This window comes from Siniperca chuatsi, linkage group LG11 (assembly GCF_020085105.1).
Source record: "Siniperca chuatsi isolate FFG_IHB_CAS linkage group LG11, ASM2008510v1, whole genome shotgun sequence".
In the NCBI taxonomy this organism is placed as follows: Eukaryota; Metazoa; Chordata; class Actinopteri; order Centrarchiformes; family Sinipercidae; genus Siniperca; species Siniperca chuatsi.
Window position 1 is genome coordinate 19,973,525 of NC_058052.1, and position 16,141 is coordinate 19,989,665.

The window sequence follows — 16,141 nt, forward strand, 5'->3', positions numbered from 1 at the left end:
AGCTCTAGTGCTCCTCTAGGCTTGGTCTAGAAGCTAACAACATATGGTATAGATGAGGGACCATCACCAAAAAAGGTGTTTCAGCAATAAGCAGACTTGGAGTTGCTCATCCTTGTCTCACCAGTGTTTAACTTTCTCAGTACTAATTTCTACCCGTTAGGCATGCAAAGCTAATATGACTACGTAACTTATTTATGTATTCATTTTAACTATCTAATTGTATTTCAAATTTCTAAGTAAAGGACTTTGGTCAACATCTTTTTTTTTTTTTTTTTTTAAATGTGGTCCATATATACATTGACTTGACTTTAACCGTTAAATCCGATTATATTGGGGGGGGGGGTTGCCATTTGAAAAGGTAGATTTTGCCCTTAGACAAAAAGGGAAGGGACATTACCTCTGTACATGTCAAACAGAACAAAACATAAGATGCTGTGTCTTTTGGTCTCAGATGAAGTGCACAACATCCATCCTCTCACCAATTAAAAAAAAAATTAACTTAAAGCAAAATTGAGGAATTGTAAAACATCTTGGCACATTTGCCATCATTGAAGAGGTTGTTCACAGTAGGCTAGTGACAAATGTTGAACAGGTTTTCAGGTTGCACCTGCCTGAACTGACAATGCCACTTAGTTTATTAAAAGCAGAGTCAGCTCACTGGATGTGCCATGTTTCACACCATCTTTCTTACTTTAAAAAAAAAAAAAAAAAAAAAAAAACATTAACAGCGTAAGCACAGAAGCAGCACACTTTGCTGGCTGGCTTTTTTCAAGTTATACACTGGCTGGTTCAAAGAAACAGCAGGTGTCCACACAACCTTTCTAAAAAAGCCTGCCATTGTTGCTTACATACATGTCAATTACCTCTCAGGTGAAGTGGTTGACAATGTGCAGAAAGTTACCATTCAGCTTTAAGGTCAGGATTTAGATTTGAGTATAAGGGATATAAGAGTATAAACACTCCCTCTAATGAACAACCAAACACACATACGTTCCTCACCAAAAGGTAAGCCTACAAAATGAACAATGCAACAGGATGCTTGTTAAAATAAAACAAAAAAAATTGAATCACATAGAAGATAAATTCAGTGATCAGGGGACAAGCCTATAAATCTGGGCAAAATATACACACTTCCTTATTGATAGTTTAGATCACTTTAAAGACTGAGACCAGCTTTTTACTGTCAGTAATAAACTCCAAATCCAAAGCTCAAAATCAGTGGGAGACATGAGGCTTTGTTAAAAATATAACTATCAATGTATGCTATTACCTGTAACTTCTAGACTCTTCTTAGCAACAGTGGATCATTTTTGACATGACTGATAATCCTAGGTATTCTGAAAATGTTAGGTATTGTGGAGCCAAATGGTGAAGACTTTCACAATAACATCCACATAAAACACAAAAACTGATCTCCATAATAATCCATGAGGCCCAAATAGTCAGCACTATGTCTTAATCCATGAGATTATTTATAATCTCAGACAGCAGCTTTGGCATAATCCTAAGAGCATGAAATTTCACCAAATTGTAGTTCTGGGTTTATATACACTGGCAAAAGAAAGCAGTTACAGAATTTCTTAAATGTTGCTCTGACTTGGTGTTGAACTCTAAGGAAAAAGAAACGAGAAAGAGTGTGTATTCGGCTTGTGTTTGTGGGCGTTTGCGTGCATACTTACTTATGTATATGCACATGTGTATGTATAAGAGAGACTGAGTAGAACGGAGAGCATGGCTGCTTGAAGCCCCTGGAGCTCAGTCACAGAGACAGAATACTGATAGAGAAATCCACAGTCGTCACACTCCACTAGCTCCCATCTCTCTATCTGCCCCCAAAACCACTGTCTTGCTCTGCGCTCCAGCCCTGATCTATCCCTTCCTATTTCAGGCTTTCTCTATCATTTTTATATTTGATTCATACACACTCCAAATGCTCAGCTCCCACAATCCATGTTTCCCTCCCTGGTCAATATTCCCCACAGTAAATCCCACTTCATCTAATCCCTCTTAGATTCATCTACCCTCCATATTACCACGTCTCACTGCCCATCTCACCTCATTTCCTTCTTTCCCACTATCTCTAAATGATTGTTAGCTTAAGCAAGACTCAGGAGTCCCTCAAGCTTTGCCATCTCAATTAAGAGTCCACAGTTCATTCAATGAGCCCTTAATCCATAGCTAGGAGTAACATGAACACCTTTCTCCCTGAATATGTTCCTCTTGATATGGGCTCAAACTGAGTGCGCCTCTGCTGTGTGCTCAAGTGAAAAACATCAACTTCTTGACAAATTAGTGCAAAGAGTCAGCATGTATTAGATCAGATCTCCTGGCGACCTTTTTTTTTCTCAGTTACTAATTTGGTTTGTATTGAACCATATAACATGTAGTCCAAAACCAAAAACAGACAGACAGCTGCTTGCTTTAATACATGGGGTAAACCCAAGGCAGCCAGCCAACATTCACGTATGTTGGCATATTTCAAACCTCTATAATGTACAGAGGCATCTGTTTTCCAAAACCATCCTGCTCCTAAGGCTGTGCATCTCATTATAAACAGAGAAACAACCAACACTGCTTTTTAGGCATTTAAAAAATGTAATTATGTGCACATATGGGCAGAGCCTTGAACCCCCCCCCGCAAGTTATAATATTGATATTGTGTGTATGTATAGAAAACTTTCAAACTTGTCTTACCTGGTGTAGAGGAATGGCAGCATTAATTCGGAAGCAAAAGTGAAAAAGAAACAGATGGGGAAAGAAGAGAAAGGCAGAGAGATGGTGAAAGAGAAATAGGGAGAGAAAAAAAACAGAAACACACAATTAGTCCTGCACTGTACCAAATCCATTTCGTAGTGAGCTAAAAGCGTCACTGACAAAGTGACATCTATCAATGCCACTGTTCCCACGTCCATATTTGAACAGTCATTAATCATAGAGCCTGGACTGATGTGGGCCATAATGGCACATGCTAGTCCCAGGTCTTGATTATAATTGGCATGGACACCTAGTTGGAACTCAAAAAAACCTAAGCGTAATCTCATAGTGCCAGGCAACCTTTGTGAAAACTCTCACTTAACCAATCACCTCAGGGCCAGGACCTTCCAACGCTAAAGCTGTAATTTTCATTTATGTTGGCATAGAGGGGATTTCTGTTTTCAACTAAAATAAAGGTAAGTCTTCCTGTGATTTCCATGTGCAGAAAGGCCAGATGAATATTTCAAGATTATAATTTCCTATTTGCCATGCAAAAGATATGTTGAATATTGTATATTTGTTTAGTGAAGAGCCTAATAACATTGACCTTGGCTAAGTGGTGTCTGCCCACGAAACAACTACTATTCAGCATAAATTTTACTAGGGCAGACAGTGGAGACATCTTAAAGAAATCTGAATCCTAGGCAAAGTGTGCTAAAATGCTTGGGGCTTATTGTCTCAGACAATTAACTTTATAGAATGATAAGCTAAAAAGATTTAGGTGGGGTTTTTTAAAAAAAATTTTCTGATTTTACACAGCCTTGCAGTCTTACTTTCATATGGCAACTAAAGATACTTCCCAGTTGAAGAGCCGGATTTTAACAACAGAGGTTTAGTACTAGTTTTGTCTCCTGTCCACTTTCATACAATATTTAAACTCTGTCCGTGTGTGTGACAAACCATTTTTTGTATGGGCCATCAACTAAATAAATGAAATGATTACACAATGACTCCAAATACTCTAATTGCAGTGAAGTTAAAAAATGAACAAAGCTTTATTTGTTTAACAGTCTCTCACTTCATCCACCTCTCCCACTCATCTAGAAGGAACAAATTCCCAGTGAAGTTAATCTTCACAGTTTTCTCCAGCCTTGTACACAATCAAGGATTAAGAAGATTAAGAAAAAGCTCATGTCACATAAGGAATTAGTTACTAACATTTTAAGATGAATTGTGGTTCATTTTTGTACTTTTTATGACTGGCATAATACAGACATTAAACAAGTTTTATGAATGATTTTGCAAGAAACACTAAAAATGCTGTTGATTTTGTGATGACGTGCGAATATTCTTTAACAACTAAGAGCAAGGCAATACATTTTAGAGGCAAGGCCATTCCTCCACTGATTAAATACAGGGAAATTAAGTTTCTGTTAATGGCAATCAATGCTTTGAAACAAACAAATATTTAATCTGAACAATAAAGTAAAAGTTGTTTTTCCAAGGTTGTTTTCCAAAGGAAACTCTGATTACCTTGATTTATTGAATCTGCTTTAACAAGTACCTGGTCTGGCAGCATGAGCTCTAGCAATGAAATCAGTGGGGAGCTGGGAGATTAGTAGAAATAACCTGTAAGGTCAATGTGTTGACTCAGTTCTAGCACACTGAGTAAGGCATTTTTAGTTATACACACACACACACACACACACACACACAGGGCCAGATTTCTGTACATTACATCAAAGTACAATGCAAAATTGTATTGCACCTTTTTTGCACAATCATCCCTCAAATGAATGAATGTAAAGGGGCACTACACTGATTACTTGCAAATTTCTAAAGATGGTGGGTAAATGGCATTTCCATTCAGGTACACCTGTTTAACGATAGGTAGGCCTATGTCTTCAGGCACAAAATACATCTGGGATGAGGCACATCACAATAAATCTAGCAGTCTCAGCTGGTACTGTATGGCCCCTGTTTGCTGCTTCAATGTGCCTAACTCAATGGGATACCAGTAAATAACAAGGTTCTCATCTCATTCAAAGTGCAATTAAATAGCACTTCTTACACAGGAAATAATGCATCTTGCTTGCCTTTATTTTGCACCAAAACGTGTCTGCACTGTATTAAAAAGGAATATTCTGCTGTCTTTTGCCTTATCTTTAATGGTAGTAAGACCAATAAGTGGTGCAAAATCCTTCAACACTCCCTGCATCACAAAAGCAGTAAACCAGAGAAAACATCAAAAACTATGGCAATTCCCCCCTCTGCAACAACAGGTAACTACTGACAGTGTGTAAGAAGGGAGGCAGAGACAGGTGTGGTCCACCAACAGTGCGATTTATTATATTTCAGTCACTCATTTATGTTAGGTAGCATACAGGGTTGTGTGCACTTGTATGAGCTCTTTGCATCTGAAAGCTGCAAAGAGCTGCAAATTGGGTTACTGATTCTCAGTTGGATCAGTAGTACCTGCCACAGCCCTTTCACATTAACTATCAGTGGAAATATGAAAAACATTGCTTAATGCACCTTTGAGCTATTGACTCTCTTTGGAGCTACAGTATTAATGGGTGTACTGTATGTTTGTTTAGTGCATATTTTGTTAGATGGTTCTATTGTAGACACTGTTAGAAAGCCAAATTTCCCTCTGTGGATAATAAAAACTTGTCTTGAACTGAATTCTTTCATCTCTCTCTGTCTCTTCCTCCCTCCTTCCCTCAGTGGTGATAAGATGCTCTGCCTATTTGGACCAGACTATTCTGTTTGTTCTTATCAGCATGTCTGATCACACCGCTTTTAAAATGGGTGGCCTGAGAGTAAACGCTCCTTGCTCTTTTCTCTCCTCACTTGCCCTGTCATTGCAGTGTTCAATTAGGCCCTATGGGCCCCTGATCCAATCCCTTTTAGCCTTCCCTTCAGCCCCTTCTAAACACCTTGACTATGACCTTCCCTATTGGCTGTCTAGCCTAAGGCAATGACGCAACACACACGTGTATGTGCACGCACTTCCAAATGCAGACCTGATTAATCACAATTATGTGCTAATAACATGTCAGCATCTGTGTTTGTGCGTGAGTGTAAGTGTCTGCATTGAGCTACGTGTGTGGTTCCTAGTGCCTGTCAGCATTTCCGTCTCTTTGTGTCCTGTGACTGCTCCAATCTCTGAAACCCTTTCTTCAACCTCTCTCAGTGTGATCATTACTGCAAAAACCTCTTTCTCTCTACATTGGTTTTAACAGGGCAGAGACACTTTCAAAAGCCCTGCAGAGTAAAGCAAACTTATCACAGATCATAAGACGACATTCACAATATCAGGTTTAGGTTGAAATCTGAAATACAGGGTAAAACATTTACAGTGGTCTGTGACATGACTAATGGTGACAATACAGAAAATGTACATTATGGTTAACAGCTTTAGTAAGGTTTCAGAATGTTAGAAAACCTTGTGAAACATGTTTACTAGAAATGTTCAGAATGATTGGATACCAGGGACACTATCACTATTGTGATTGTGTATGGACAGTAGTTTTTGGATAAAGCAAGTGATCACAGTCAGAATCAATCAATGCAATGTGCTCATTTAAATGGATAGCATGGGGCCTTGGGGGAACGAAATACCACCCAAGGACAGCTATTATTAGATGCTTATAATTGTGGGCTGCTTGTTCATCTGCGGTGCCTCCTTCGTCATAATCAAAGTGACACAAACACCACACACATTAACAGACTAAACAAAGTGGACACCTAAGCCTTTGTCACCTACAGCAAAAATAATACTTTATGGTATTGTCTGCACTGAATGCAACACACAAATAAAAAGTATATACAGACCCATAGAGAAAGAACAGGAAATCTAGCAAAATATTACAAAAACTCATCCCTTGCCTTTCTCTACATTCACCAAGAGCAATAAAGCCACATATCCCCTCACTAATTCAAGCCACAAAAGGATGGTCATGTTTCATATCTGAGGGTGGCAACATGTACGAGATGAGCTGGAAATGGATAGGATGCTGATGAGCCAGAGTTGGTGTGCATACCAGCAGGTTGATGTGGCTATAAAGGATACTTTATTTAGCAATTATGATTTGTAAAGGGACAGGCTTTGTTGGGAGGAGAAATTTGTTGAGGGGTTGCAACAACCAACTGTACTGACTGAACCTTAATACAGTGCAGAGTCTAAGTATTAGGCTCTGTTGAGTTGCCTCTGTATTCCATTGGTTTTATAATTACCCCACTGGGTATGAGTTATTGAGTTATTAAAGTTATTGAATTTAACTGAAATGAAACAATGGGTAAGAGGTTGAAATGCTGACTTTTCAGCTTAAATCTCTAATTAACTGGTTTTTCCCAGGCGTGTATAGTTCTTACGTGCTCTTTACTTTGTCCCTCTGCTCTGATGTTGCAAAGAGATGGAAAGTAAGAGTTATAATCATTTGTTAGAAGACTTGATCGAGGTTGTTTACAGAGGGACGTATAGAATTCTGTAAGCAGTAGCCATGCTTTGGTAAATGTTTGCCTGCCTATTCTTGCCTGTAGTTTAGTGGTTTAATTATGTTCCTTTTGGTTCCCTTAGTGAGATTCATACACCATGCAGTCTAGCAGACTTGGCATTCAGGAGAAAAAAAGCAAGACGTTCAAAAGTCAAATCCAATCACAGTGCCCCACAGCAGTACTTCACACACGCCTTGCGGAAAATACCATCTCAACGGCCAAGTTGTGACAGTTGCAGGTCTGCAAACAATACCAAAAGTGTCCAACTTCAGTAGAATAAGTAGGAATTTATGTATCTGTATAAATAGAAGCAAATATACTGTGTTGGAAGTTGACCTGTTATACAAAAATGTAAAGGGCAGCCCATTTAAAATCTACTAAAGAGTGAAGGTCAAAGGGAAATGCCACCTTCTGATATTCACAATGACATGATACAATTCACTTTATATCTAAATTTCTTTCAACCTGTCTTATCTACTCCTATCCTTATTTCCCAGAATGACTTTTAAATTTTCTGAAAAAAAAATAAATAAATAAATAAAAATGTGCCTGGACATGTTGCAAGCCGCTGTTGATATTATATTAAGGCAGAGAGAGCAAAAACAGCAGTAATAATGATAATTACAAGAGAGTGGAGATGAAACTGAATATCAAATGTATAGATATAAATAGATAAATGTATTCTATCTAGATACAAGTGCCATCAGAACCAGAGACATCTGCCTTCCATGCGTGCAATCATCTTGGTGTTATGTGTAATCATCTGAAAACGTTTTCAGATGATTGCAAGCAGGAAGTCCTTGAAGGAAACTTGCAAGACAACAATTGTATTTCATAACATAATCAGAGGGGCTCTTGTCTCAAGAAATGACAGTGTGTATGTGTTAAACCTAGTCACATTAAAGCAGACATCACCCATCTTTCCTTTGTCTTTTAGCTCTTCGAACTGCAGCCGACTAAATAAATAGTGGACATATATCAAGCAAGTCATTTTTCTTATTGCTGCCGTGAAAAGAAGAATTTTGGATAGATCTCCAGAAGAGTCTAACATCATTAAGCTATAAAAAATTAACAGCCTGCAATGGGGGGTACTGCATTGGATAATAGTACAATAGTACAATCTGTGCACTATTTAAATGTTGTTGTTTTTTTCACAAATAGATTTACTGTCACTCATGTAGCCTTGGACTATTCCATGAGAAAGTAGGGGGGCTTATTCATTAACTTAAAATTGCTCTGGGACTGCTTAAATGTCATGTAAAATATTATATGTCACATGGACATAGACATGACAAGACGAAATACCAGGGAGAAAAGACCATTTCAGACCACTTTTGTTGTGCATGCTCTCGCAGGTATGGCTAAGGACAAATTTTGGAATTCAGGGATACAGTTATCGACAGTGTATTAGCTTTACTCGTGGTGTAACGCGGTGAGTCTTGAATGGAGGATTTTCTTTTTAGTTCTGAGGGACTGAGAATAAAACTTCAGAATGAAAAATTTGTTGGCACGACCTGACAATTTACAGATCTGTCAGCGGGGGCTTCAGTATAGATCATCCCTCTTTTCCTCACCAACAGGCTAAATGTTATCAAAGTCTAAATAGTCCATGGCTAAGAGCAGAATAGCTGAGTTAGATCTGACTGAAACCTAACAAACCTTTCTGGTGTAGTAGTATCATAAAATTTTACTGGCGCTAGAATTGGTTTTACAATCAAAGAAACTTCAGTTTAAAAATTATGTTGTTGGGATCACAGGCACTACACCATTGAATTCATTCATTTGTGGGACTTTAACTGAACTTTTATCAGCATTCCACAATCCAGAGGGTCATTGAACTCCCAGCCATCATTGGTCAGTCTGACCTGTGACCTGTGATGACACCAGGTCAATGACAGGTGTCAGCGGTCATTGTTCTCTCTCTTTTCTCCGCTCTTCTCTCCCGCACCTTCTTCGTTTGATGCCATCTTGGACCCAGGCAGCCATTTTGGACACACACACACACACACACAGTTCTGTAGTTTACTGCATTTAGAGTTAGACTTCATATTGTGTGTTTTAGCTTTGTTTATCTTTTAAATAAATGCTTGTGTATAATTATGCTGGTTTCTTAAATGTTGCACAAGAGTGAATAATTTGCCAACCTCTTCTATGTTGAACTCCAAATCCTTCAACCTACTAGCTATTGAGGGTAATTCTGGTTATAGTTATTTAATTATTAATTTGAGTTCCAAATTGATAGTTTAGTATATTATAAGACTCAATCAATTGATTGGCCAACAATGTATAAATGATTATAGGCTGATAGTGTTGATAAAGATTAATCTGGAAGCACAATTACACCCTGGAGAAGTATCAGAACAAGACTTATTCAATTACAGTAATGTCAGTCATTACTTGTAGCCTTAGTTTTTTTCCCTATATAAATGACCTGTTTACAAATCAACTGGACCATCTTCCCTACCACAAAGCTGCTGTCATTGGCTACATACAAACGCGCACAATGATTTGATTACTGCCAATTCTGTGACTATGGCAACAATCTTATGAAGTAGTTTACATGAATACCCTCAGCAGCAGTGGAGGACACTGAAGCAAACCATATTAGGGGCAACAACTCAGGACTGACAGAGTTAGCATTTTTCTCTTCCCTCGCAAACTCTTTCAGTAATTGGATGCTACTGTAGGTAGGTAGTCCCCCACTCTTGGGCAGGAGTCCAACTTGTTTAACTGCCCCCTGACTCTTGGGAGGGAGGGAGCCTGTCCATTGCAGATTGCCCAGACTATACCAATTTAGCCTAATTCTGGTTGTCATGGGAGGGACTGTGAGGCCCCTAACCACCCACCTAACCAGTTAGCAGTCAACATGACACTGTCAGCCACATCATGCCTTGGAGGCTAAAAATCAGATATTGATATTTTGAAGAGGGAGGGGATAAGAAAGATGGTAAAGAATGGGATGCTTCTTTATGTCACTGCACATATTTAATCTGTTATTTGAGAAGTAAGTAGACATTAGGGATATATTAACGACGTGTGTGGCAACAAATACTGAGCTCAAGACAAGTCATAACTCATAAGTCAAGTGGACATTTTTATGTTTTTTTTGTTTGTTTTTTATCAGAGTCAACAAATCCCAATTACATTCATTGTGATTCAATGTGGTAAAAAAAATCTAGGTGCTGTATGTTATGAAAAAGTGATTATATCATTCAGGTCTGGTTCATTGTCTGTTATTTATGTCTAATGAATGGACGGCCTACTCTGCTGAGTTTTTAGAAGTGAAAGGATGTTTTTTTTTCCTGTTGAAACTAATTAGCAAAATATTCTACAGCTTAATTACTATATTCAAAGAGTGTGCATGTTTTTTTGAAGACAGATGTTGAAAAGATTGAAAAGAGAGGTTTAAGTCATAGTATTATGCATGTGTACCCCATGATTCTACACCATTAGCGATTGGTGTTAGCATGTAGCTAACGTTAGCTTTTGGCTAGGGTAGCAATAGCATGACAACAGATAGCGTTATAGCATTTAAAAAGCAGCATGTGGGCCGTATGCGAGTTACCTTCAACCGACTGGTCATCTGTTTCCGTATCTTCCACCACGGCTTCCAACAGCACAGTAGCTGAGCCGCTGCACCAGAGAAGGCCAGCCTGTGACCCAGCAATGCATCGATCCGCCGGTCGGAGCTTGACCAATCAGAAATCTTCAGCGCAGCAAGTCCCACCTCGAAAGTTCCGGTACTACCCTCCAAGCAGGGACCTTTTGGGGGGTAAAATAATGTCCCCAGAACTTAATTTAGACCCTGGTCCCTGCAGGGAAACGCACTGAGTTCCTCCTAAGGTTCCTAGTCCCTGGGGAAAGTTCCTGTGGTGGAAATGCAGCTTTAGTCTGAATTGTGGGCCTTCCATTTCCTTGCCTTTTCTTTTGAATATTTCCTTGAGTTTGAAGTAATTGAACTTGGCAAAGATGGATCAGGGTGACTTGTTTGAACACGATCCAACATTGTGAACAGAGTTTGAAAACAATCTGGTTCACAATGCCCACTAGGAGTTGGGCTTTTAATAATGTCTTTGATCAGTGTCTTGGGACTGTCAGACAGGTATTCTGGGATACCAGAGAAGATGAGACTGTCCTGTGGGCTTCTTGTTTGAATGTCTAGTGTGGATCCTTTCAAGCTTTTATGTGACTGCAGGTTAGTTGTGGGTAAAGTCAACGCTTGAGCGGAGTTGACTGATTTCATTGTGGCAAATGACAAGTCCATGTTTTTATTGATAAATGCTAAGACACTGTCAATTCCAGTATTTGAGTGTAATCCACACATTGAGGCGTGGGTGGTTGGCAAATTGTTTGGTCTTTAGATGATTGCATAGTACGATCTTAAGATGATAGCTATTGGACAGAACTACCATTAAGTTTAACCCACAGTTTCCTTACACTGTACATCCACATAACATGATGAGCTAGACAAATACAAAACTTAAATCACATTTCAAGAAATGTCATTAAATTGTATACATACAGTATACTGACTGGTGTTAAGGAGATTACAATCTAACTACTCCAAGTTACTGTGATCATGCTTCTTCATTTTAGCACTTATTCACATTATCATAATCAGAGTAAGGTGGTTATGTGGCCTCTACCCTAGTAGCATTATTGCCTTAATCAAATTATGACTGAACTTATGTGAACAAAGAGTAAACATGGCGACTGAAAGCAAAACAAAATATGATAATGTGTAACAAATGTTCAGCACTTCTTTCTACTGTTAGGGTTCAAGCTCAAAATAGGTATGCATTTAACCTTTTCAACCATTTGACAAAATGCAGTTACAAGACAGTTAATCAGTTAATCTTCCTTTTTTACTAGCCATGACAGGAGGAAATGGTATTGAACCAAATGCCCTGGATGCATGCAGCCATAAGCAGAGACTGGAGGGAATATATGTGACGGAACATACAGTATAGTCAACATTTAAAATTTCACACAGCTCATTATTTTTAAGCTGCCTCACCTCTTGTGTTGCCAACTTTACTAATACCGCTGCTGTGTGCCAACAGCCGTTTGAGCCAATAAATGTTTAACACTACCACTGTCAAACTAGAGACCTCTGACTTTCAAAAAGCTGTTCCATTTTCCAGGCAAAAATCACTCACAAACCTCTCTCTTCACTTGTCTGTAACAACTGAGGGACTAACTATATAGAAAGTTCCCTCCAGCCCACTGCTATTTAATAAGTACTTTAACAAAAGGTTTGTGACATGCTGAATTACCTAATTGGATCATGCACGGGCGAGTATGAGGAATTAAACTGCAACTCTCATAGTAGAATGAAAACTGGACATGAAACCTAGGGACATAAACAGGTGTTTACCAGAGAAAGCAATGCCTTAGAATGTGCCAATGTTTGAAGGAGAGGATTAAGCCTGGGGGTAACTATCTGTGCAGGTCAGGTTGAGGCTGTTTGAGTCACACTCTCCTGGATTGTTTCCAAAGAGATGGAGACATAGGCATGGCAGCTTTCACCACTTTTTACCTGAGGAGCAACCTCAGCTGACGCACTAGGATAGCAGCCAATACTTACTGCAGTAACTGTGCTGCTGACTCAGCCTATACAAGCACATGTCCGTTGTCTGTTCTGAAGGGGTTGTGGCTGTGTTGCTTGGGCTTTTGCAATGTGTTGTTTAATGATGCTGTTGTCATCACTGTGAGTCAGCTCATCAAGCATAGAAAGCATTTTGGGCAAAAGGGAGGAAACACCCCAGACAGACACATACAGACAAATGCTAATGATGACACAGACACAAATGTTCAAATGCTAATGATGATCAACAGCTTTGAGGCAACTTTTGCTTAAAGCCCTCCATTGAGTAATTATAGCTGAATGAAGAATTTGGAGTAAGCATAATAAAATTAACTGACCTGGCTTTGTAATCTTTCAATTTACTGCATGCATAAATGCGGCCCTGCGAGCACGGAGCTGTGACGATCACAAGCTCGACACTCCCTACGCGCTCACAACTGCTCAACACTCGCTCATCAAGTTGACTTTTGAGACTTTGGAGCGGGAATGGAATAGACAGTGGGTGACACATTTGAAGACAGGCAGCTGCTAGCACAGACCTTACTGTAACTAACTAATGCATTGGGTCTACATTTTTTCATAGCAATTGTAAACTACATAGATCATATATGCCACTGCTTTCGAAACAAATATTCTATGTTACATTATGCATTAACAAAGATGTTGGTGGACAACAGCAATGTGCATCAGCTTTCGAAACGGTTCCTCACTGCAGTGCCATGAGTTTCAATGTTATTTTTTATTTTAGTTTTTTACTGTAAATGGATTATAAACAGCGGGAGGTACAGTGTGAAGGAACTGTCTGTGTGAGCGGTGTGACAGGGAGGGCTGTTTTGAAGTTTGTTTTCCTGCTCTCATAATCCACCTACTCAAACCCCTCTGGAAGGAGGTATTGCTCTGTGCTGAAGAAATGCAGCTGTTTGAAGCTTGACAGCCAAAGAGAGACAAGACAGTGCAAAGAGGAGGAAATTCGAATACTAAAATTACATTTAAAATGGTGCATTTACGCTAGCGCCTCAATGCCATTCTCAATCATAGGTAAATCAAGTGCACAAGTAAATAGTAGCAACCTGCTTGACAGTTTTGAGTTACAATATATCCAAGTATGACTGAAGTAACCATGAATGTTGGTCCAATGTTGCTCCTTGTAAAGTCCTCTCACTGTCTTGATGATGAACAGATTCCCATGAGCTTACTGTATAGTGCTTTATAAAAGCAGCTCTTCATACAGCAATGGCTGATGAGCAGAGTTAATTAGCAAGCGGCAGGATGGCTCTAGGGTTTATGTAATGTTACACCCACTCTGTCAGGCCAGATTATCCCAGTACAGAGGGGAAAAGGGCACGAACAGGCAAATGAACAAGGGAAATAAAGGAACAGATTCCTTCCAGTCTGGCTGACTGTGAGGCTGAGACATAGCCTATGTAGAAATCCTGCAATTCTGTTGGGATAAAGCTTCTTTCATAACACTCAGCTCAGATGATCTATCCAGAGAAGGCAACTTACACAATTTCCTTCTATGTGTCTATGATTTCATGTGTAAGTTGTCGACAAGCGTAAAGAAACTGCTTAAAATTGTTTTGTGTACCACATAATAATACATATACCATACTATATAAAAATACTGTCTTCACTGTTTAAGCTTACATGTGAGAGAGCAGCAATTTGGTTGGTTGTATATCAAATAATCCCAATCAAGAATACTCTGTATGTGAAAAGCTGTCACAGTCAAAAATCACTGGAGTCTTATTCTTCATATCTCATAAAACGTGATAGAAACTGCTCCTCTAGGCGAAACAAGTATTTTTGTTACAATTGCTTCTAATGTTATTGCGGTCACAGCTGCTGCTGTTAGCCTAATTCTTAAATTATTGAGAAAGTCTGCCAAGCTCCCATTCAACAAGCAATGATGACACTGTCTTAAGGGGCAACATTTCTTTCTATCAGAATAATGGAGTTCAGGAGACACTCTTCACTTAATTTCTCTCTTCACCTTTCTCTGTTTTTGCATGAATGAACATGATACAGTTTTCTGTTGTTCCACAGTTGTGGAATAAAGCCACCTCGGGGACATACATTGTGATAAATGTTTTAGAGAAGACGGAGTAATCATCATCTGTGCCACCACCATTAAGAGCTACATTGGTATGTCTGCATAATGGTAGCACAGCTGTCTCTCTCAAAAAAATCTCAGCTCATGTGAATTTCACACTGATAACAGTGTAAATAGTAAACAGTGGTCTACTAGTGTCAACTGTATACATCAGTCTATACACAGAGGCACTAAAGAAATAAATAAAAATAAAAATCCTTTACACTTGAGGGCATTGCTGCTGTTGCCCATTGATTTGCAGAAATGAATAAATTCTGTAGCTAATGTCGAAACATCTGCAGGGCATATAGCAATCACAGTCAAAGTCATGACTTTGGACCTTGGGGGTTGAGTGCTACCCACTATGATGAGACATTAAAGAGGAACCTCAACTCTAGACTGACCCCTGTACACAGGGAAGTCAGACTGACCTTGGCATGCATATAAATTCAAATGCACACACACACACGCAGGTAATGCAGATTCCAGTCAGTGAGCATGGCTCAGCAGTGACATACAGCTTTATACTCTAAAGAGAGACTGCAGAGGAAGGATAAGAGGAAATCATGCAGCACTTTGTTGCTTTGACCTTCAATGGGCACTCATTTTGAAAACTTAAAAAGGAAAAGATCAACAGAGAAAGTGACTGTTTTAAAACTAGTAATGCTAAGGGTAAACGCATACAGCACCCATTTTAATTGGAATGTGACCAGCTGCAGCTTACACTGTGACTGAATCTCAGCCAGGTGTAGATGAAACCCCAAAAGTGCATTTGTATTTCCAAAGGTAATAATAACATCATGCATAGCAGGACTCACAGCAGATGCAAAGTTGGTGAATACAAAAGACTGAAAAAATGTCCTGTCACTTAGCTGCCTTATAGAAAAGAATCGTATCCATGTAAAATGAAAAATACTGTAAATGCATGCTGTTCAGTATCATGTCTAAGGACCACATGCCTGCCATTTTCGTTGTTATTGGCAACAGCATCTCCTGTCATGCTTTCATCTTTATACTGTTTGTTCAAAAACAAACAGCTGATCAAAATCAGGACAGAACAAGAATGCACATAAAAATGTAATTGTAATGTAAATTCATAATCAAACTCATTATAGCTTTACACATTACCACTAGGGCTGCCCTGGACCAAAGGTTTTCCTAGTCGACTAGTCGTCGTTAGTTCAAGCCATTAGTCGTCTAGCCGTGGCATGTTTATGATATTAATTTTATTATTTAAATATATATGTCTGGGGCATCAGAAAATGGTT

General features: G+C 39.0%; 1 protein-coding gene across 7 annotated transcripts in view; it reads right to left on the bottom strand.

The window, feature by feature from the left end:
* Positions 1–16,141, bottom strand: part of grid1a (glutamate receptor, ionotropic, delta 1a) — a 226,702-nt gene that overhangs the window by 130,184 nt on the left and 80,377 nt on the right. The window contains exon 1 of one of the 7 annotated variants that reach the window (XM_044214812.1): positions 10,760–10,780. The exons of the other annotated variants lie outside the window; for them this stretch is intronic. The gene's annotated coding sequence lies outside the window, so the exon portion shown is untranslated. Of the gene's footprint in view, positions 1–10,759; positions 10,781–16,141 lie in introns of those variants that run through there. 7 annotated transcript variants of the gene reach the window in all.